The 7,376-nt window shown below is 38.1% G+C and overlaps 1 pseudogene; it reads left to right on the plus strand.

The window, feature by feature from the left end:
- Positions 1–5,674: 5,674 nt before the first annotated feature.
- LOC107160838 overlaps positions 5,675–7,376 on the plus strand; it is a 5,494-nt pseudogene continuing 3,792 nt past the window's right edge.

Raw genomic sequence — 7,376 nt, forward strand, 5'->3', positions numbered from 1 at the left:
AATGCAAGGTCCCTAAGCAGGCTTCTCACTGATCTGTTTGATGCTCCACTTTGAGGGAAAGCTTTGCAAGCGGATCATGGAAGTCAGCCCCTGTGGTAATGCCCTATTTCTTGGGGGACTCCAGGACCCTCCTGGCTCTGGCCAGGCAGGATACACAGGTTCTCACTGATTTCTGCCTCCACCATTTGTTCTCTACAAGCTGAGTACATATGGCCACAGACTGCTGTGTTGACCCCATCTCCATTTTCTGTCTGGTGTTTCAACTTGTCAACAAAGATTTCCACAGGGTTTCCCCACACTTCAGAAAGGTTATATTACACCAGTGATGTGTTTTTTGCCATTTTGAGTATAGCTGTATGGCCAGGGCCATAACTGTACCCTGTCCCTGCTTGGAGAAGATAGAAGTATTTACTTTTTTTAATGGCCCTGGATGTTCAGCTGATGAATTTACATGAAATAGGAACTAAGCTCAACAGTTATAAGAATACATCTCTGTCTTAAGAAAAGCTCAGGGTTGACTTCCTTTTCTACAACACACGGCACATCACAGCCTGATTTATATAAAAAAGGAGTTTAATAAATTTGCTGACAGATTCACTGGGGAAAAGATAGTCTAGGTGTGCTTTCTGCAATTGTACAACAAGCCCCATTATTCCTGTCTGGAGTCAATGGCATGCAATGAATACTTTGGCATTAATCCTGAAAGTGCATTTGACAGAGGGCTTTTCCATTGTCTTGTCTCTGATCCTTCATCACATATATCTTTGCCTCATTTCTTCTTGATTTACCCCTGGTGCAGCTGGTGGATCTTTCTAACAGTCCCTGGATCTCCATTTTGAAAAATGACATTTGGGGGCTGGGGATGTGGCTCAAGCGGTAGCGCGCTTGCCTAGCATGCATGCAGCCTGGGTTCGATCCTCAGTACCACATACAAATAGAGATGTTGTGTCCGCCAAAAACCAAAACTAAAAATAAATATTAAAATTCTCTCTCTCTCTTTCTCTCTCTCTCTCTAAAAAAAAAGAAAGTAACATTTGTTCCCAGAAGACAGGATTTTATTTCTCTTTCTTCTTCTTCTTCTTCTTTTCTTTTTCTTTTTGTGTGGTGCTGGGGATTGAACTCAGGGACTTGTGCATGCAAGGTAATCACTCTACCAATTGAGCTATATCCCCAGCACTTCATTTTTCTTTCTAGGTGAATAATATTTATTACCATGTTTGCTTCTTCTACTCATTCATTTATGGGTGGGTAGACGGATTCCATATCCTAGGTGTTTTGAATAATACTGTAAATATTGGGTGTATAAGAACATCTTATTGAAAAATATTTATTTATGTATATATGTATCTTTAGTTTTAGGTGGACACATTATTTTGTTTTTATGTGGTGCTGAGGATCGAACCCAGTGCCTCATGCATGCTAGGCGAGCACTCTACCACAACCCCAGCCCAAGAACATGTTTGATATGCTGATTTTATTTCCTTTTTTTGTACTGGAGATGGACCCCAGCGCCTTAAGTGAGGTAAGCAAGTGCTTTATTGATGAGCTATATCCACAGCCAATTCTATTTCTTTTGGATTTATAACCAGATGTGGAACTGCTAAATCATATCATGGATCTATTTTTAGTTTTTGGAGAAATTTCCATATTCTTCAACACAATGTCTGATTTCATTCTGACCACAAGCATATGACACTTATTTTATTTACACCACCTCACCGGCATTTGTTACTTTTTCTTTTTTTAAATAATATTCATTCCAACTGGGATTAGATATTTCATTTTAGTTTTGATTCAGATTTTCCTGAACTAGGTGGCTAGTAATAGTAACATGCATTTTTCCACATAACTTATTGATCATGCATTTCTTCTTTTGATAAGTGTCTATTAAAATCATTTGCCCATTTGTCAATTGGATTACATATTTATGTTGGTTATAAAGCATTTTGAAGTGTGTGTGTGTGTGTGTGTACAAATATAGATATATGTGTTCATATATAGATATTTTGGATATTAAATCTTTTTTTGAATCACTAGTTGACTAACACTGTCTCCCATTCTGTAGGTTGTCTCTTAACTCTGTTAAACATATCTTTTGCTGTGCAGAAACTTTTTAGTGTGATATAATACTATTTGTCTGTTTTTGCTTTTAGTATATTCCCCCATAAATCTTTGCCATGCTGATGTCTTGAAGCCTCACCCACAATTTTGCCTGTCTGCAGTTTCCCCTATGTAGATAAATGGGCATTCCTTTGAAGGAGCAGTGTAGAGCAATCTCTCAGAAAAGAAGGTGTTACTGCATCCATGTGAACTGTGCTGATGCTTAGGACTGCATGGGCACTTGTTGGGCTCCAGGCCTCAAAGAGCAAAAGACCAGGATTCCCTGGAGAGTTCTGGTCAGTGAGGCTTCAGCTGTTTGCATTTTGAGCTTCACACCCAGAGGTCTCTTTACTCCGTCTTGGTGCCTCATGACAATTGGCCTGGCACTGTGACCCCTTGCCCATGAGTCCTGGAGGGGTAGTTCTCTGAGAATCAACAGCACAGCATCTCCTCAATTCATGCCTTTACACATGGAGAAGAAATTTTCATTACACTGATGAGTCAGAACATCTTAATTATTATTAACCCAAACACCACAGTTAAGCAGGTAAGATTTAGGGAATTCCACTCTCATGTTCAAGATTGCTCTTTGACTAGCTATAGTCTGCAGAGGTAAGTAGAGAAAATTCTATAAAATGGAACTTTTTTACTAACTCTGTCAAACACACACATTAATCAGTTAAAATGAGCTATGCAATTAGAATAAGATTTTTTAAAGTCTCTTCCTTTTTATTAGGTGTACTCAAAGAACAAATTAGAAAGAAATATTAAGGCTGTGGGTATTGATTACAGGAATGCCATTTTCCTAGGATGTTCAAAGTGTTGAAAAAAATGATAAATAAATAAACTTAAGTCAGAATATAAAACACAACAGAACCACATACACAAACTTATACTTTAAAACAGGGAATAATATGGCTTAAAACAAAATTCTGGATATGAATTTCCACTTTGAATTTGTGGGTGTGCTGCCAAGATATTGGGTATTTGAACTACAGATAAACAGTTTATAATCCAGAGAAAGTTTAATCACTCAATTCCTAAGAATCTTAAATGATGATTGTAATATGCCATTTTTTTTAAATTGACATGATAATTTTTTAAATTGACATAATAATTATACACATTTATGAGTTACAATGTGAGGTTTTGATTCATGTGTATTTTTAGTAGTGATCAACCAGGATAATTAGCATATCCATCATATTAAAATTTTATCCTTAATTTATGCCGTTTACATTCAAAACCCCTCTTCTAGCTACTTTGAAATATAAAATGCATTATGATTAATTATAATTTGCAGAGTAACAGCAGGCAATTTCGAAAAGAATTCCCTCTAGAAAGTTATTTTATTATTCATTTTTTGTATATATGTCCTTAAAAAAGGATAACCAGAGAGATGATTGTCCCAGCCTGAACACTTTCAGAGTGAAAGGGAAATTTATTAATAATTAAGCTGAGGCCATAGTCTTCAACTGGCAATTAGGGGTGAACTTTCTGGAAACTAAATGTCAGCATCATTGTGGCCTTTTCTGTATTGGTTTCACCTACATTGCTCTGGTGCTTCCTTTTGGTGCTCTCTGAACTACAACAACAAAAACCTCAATAGTTATGAAGAGAGGCAGAACTGTGATATTTGTACCCTTATTAACTGTGGGAAATAAAAGCAAGATTTTTGACCTCATCTGCCTTGTTTTCCTCCTTTTTCACCAGGGTTTGCTATAAAGTATAAAGAGCATAGTAAAGCATTTAGTACTTTATAGCATTTTGGAAAGCACTCAATAACTATAGCAATTATCATTTTAAAAATTTTTTAAATGATGCAATTGTTCAGACTTACACACAGCAAAAATTAAGTCTGAGTGACCCCATGCCCTAGTTTATTTTTCTTCTTCTTTTTCTCCTCTTTCTCCTTGTCTTTCTCCTTGTTCTTCTTCTTCTTCTTATAATGGGGATTAAACTAAGGGTCCACATCCCCAAATATTTTCATTTTGAGTCAGGATATTGCTAAGTTACTTAGAGCCTTGCTAAGTTGCTGAGGCTGGTTTTGAACCTGTGATCCTCCTGCTTCAGCCTCCCTAGTCACTGGAATGACAGGTGTGCACCACTATGACCAGCTGAAGACTCAGTCTTGCAGAAGCCTGGGAGAACCAGAAGTACCGAAGTAAGATCTTCTCATACTTTATGAACTGTTAAAACCATCATTCCTTGGGAAGAAGCACCTTGAAAAGAGAGCTGAGGAAAGGTCCAGGGAAAGATTTAACTTCCTGAGCTTTCATAGTGTGGCTATGGTCTGGCCTGCCTTTTCCTTGGTGACACCACTGTATTTTTGTAAGATGCTGGCAAGATGGACTCTTTAGTTTGCATACTTTGAATTGAAACCATTCTTATTCTTGGTTTTTCAAATGTAGCAAATCAGGATGTTACAAAATAAGTGATTTGAAAAATGTGCAAGGCTGAAAACTTTCTTTTAAGAGAAAGAAGAGCAACTCTGTTTCATTAGGTGCTGGCTCAGCATTTTCTAATAGAAATGTCATATACATGCAAATGGAGCCACACATTGGTACAAAAGACACACAGTGCTTCCTATCTAATAAGTGAAATAGTGTGTTTATGGGGGTTAGGGCTGTGTGCTGCATTATGCCATTCTAAGACCATTGTTTCTCAGCCACCTGGTTTCAAACTTGTGAACTCTGCATTTGATGTTGAAAACTAAGTGTGTATCATGCAGGACATTTTAAAACCCAGAATCTGATGTGACTAAAACATCTTTTGAACGCTTATGTGGACACCAATCCTGAGAAAATTTTTCTTAACTAACTACAGAGCAAAAGACATTGATAGCTGGGCACAGTGGTGCAGCCTGTAATCCCAGCAACTCCTGAAACTGAGGCAAGAGGATGGCGAGTTCAAAGCCAGCCGCAGTAAACCTGAGGTACTAAACAACCAAATGAGACTCTGTCTCTAAATATAATACAAAATAAGGCTGGGGATGGGTCTCAGTGAGAGTACCCCTAAGTTTAATCCCTGGTTAAACCCCCCAAAGAAACAAACAAACAAAAAACTTTGACAAGGGACAGTGCTATCCATCTGAGGTTATGGGGAAAACTTTGAGGGATCCTACACTTGAGCCATAAGAGAGTTTCATTTAAGTGTTAGTTCGGTAGAAAAGTGGCACTGAAAGTGCAAAGATAGGAATAATCATTTGAAATAAATGATGGTTCAAATTCAATTAATACAAAAGGATTGGGGAAGGGATGAGAGATCCTGGAGCAGCTGGCAAGAGGGAGGAGAGCCAAGGCCCAGACCATGCTCCCTGCTAACTTCCCACATGTTCCACAGGTTCCCTGGCATGGCCAGCAGGGCATGGGTCAGGGTCTCCTGGATTCCACCTTAGGAGTTTCCCCAAGACTCACAGCAGCCCTCCTCCTTCCCTTGTGTCCTGCTGGGAGCCTGCAGCTAAGAGGACAGCATGGGTGTAGCAGGCCAGGGAGGGAGGGGAATGGGAGGAGGAGGGGATGCCAATGATGACTAGGCATCATCAGGGAGCTAGTCCTGTGCTTCTAGCCGCTGTATGAGTGTCAGAGAGCTTAAGGAGAACCAAGTGCAGACACTGTGTGAAAAAGCTAATCAAATTATTTAAATTAATTAATTAATTAATTAATTAATTTGTTCGAAGTAGTTTACATGCAGCAGAATGCATTTCAGTTCATAGTACACATGTGGAGCATAATTTTTCATTTCTCTGGTTGTACACAAAGTAGAGTTACACCATTCCTGTCTTTATACATGTAATTAGGGTAATGATGTCCATCTAATTCCACCATCTTTTCTACCCCCATGAATTTTCCCTTTCCCTCCGTCTTTTTTTTCTTTTAATTTTCTAGTTGTAGATTACACAATATCTTTATTTTATTTTTTATGGGGTGTTGAGGATTGAACCCAGGACCAGAGCTCTTCCACTAAACTACAACCTCATCCCCCTCCCTCTCTCCTCTTTGCCCCATCAAGTTTTCTCCATTCTTCCCATGCTCCCCTCCCATTGTGGGTCAGCATCCACTTTTAAGAGACAGAACATTTGCCCTTTGTTTTGGGGTGATTGGATTTCTTAGCATGATATTTGCCAAGTCCATTCAGTTTCCTACAAATGCCATAATTTTACTCTCTTTTAATGCTGAATAATATCCTATTGTGTATATGTACCTAGTTTCTTTATCCATTCATCTATTGAAGGACATCTAGGTTGGTTCCTCAGTTTGGCTATTGTGAATTGTGCTGCTATAATCAGTGATGTGTCTGCCTCACTGTAGTATCTGATTTTAAGTCCTTTGGGTATAAACCCAGGAGTAGGATTGCTGGGTCAAATGGTGGTTTTACTTCAGATTTTCTAAGTAATTCCATACTGCTGGAAAGGCTAAGAACATTTTAATAAAATAATCAAATGCGCAAAATAATCAAATGTGGTAGATGTACATGGCCAATTCCATGACCTTATGGAACTAACTCTTTAGGATTTGTGGAAAATCACCAGATACAAACTATCTATTCATGGGTGACTATGGAGGTTATAATTCTGTGTAGACTGTGACTCTTCTTGTAGTATCAAAGTTGCATTATCCAGAACACATGACAATATTGAAGGAAAATCACAAAAACCAACAAATTACCCACATGTATGGTTTTTATGATGAATGTCTACTAAAGTATGGAAATGCCAATGTTTGGAAATATTTTACAGGTGTATTTGATTGTCTTCCACTTACAGCTTTAGTATATGGACTGATATTCTGCCTCCATGGTTGCCTTTCTTCATCCATTAGATATGCTGGACATATAAGAGTCCTGGATTATTTACAAGAAGTTCTGCATAAGGGCCCTGTATGAGATCTGTTATGGTTAGACCCAGATGATGTGGTGACTAGGGTATTTCACCACAAGGAAGTGGCTACATGTATGGACAAGACATTTCTAAAACATTTAAACATGTCAATGGTTTCACACTGGTTTCTCATGCTCATCATCTTGTAATGGAAGGATATAATTGTTGCCATGATTGGAAAATGGTTACCATTTTCAGTGCACCCAATTACTATTATGGTTGTGGGAACCATGCTGCTATCATGGAACTATAGGACACTTTAAAATATTCCTTTCTTCAGTTTAACCCAGCACCTTATTTTACCATGGGACCCCCTCACACTACTTCCTGTAAATTTTTCCAGGGAAAAACTTGCCTTTGTATGTTGAAATATATATATATATATATATATATATAT

Source organism: Marmota marmota, unplaced genomic scaffold (genome assembly GCF_001458135.2).
Source record: "Marmota marmota marmota unplaced genomic scaffold, marMar, whole genome shotgun sequence".
Taxonomy (NCBI): Eukaryota; Metazoa; Chordata; class Mammalia; order Rodentia; family Sciuridae; genus Marmota; species Marmota marmota.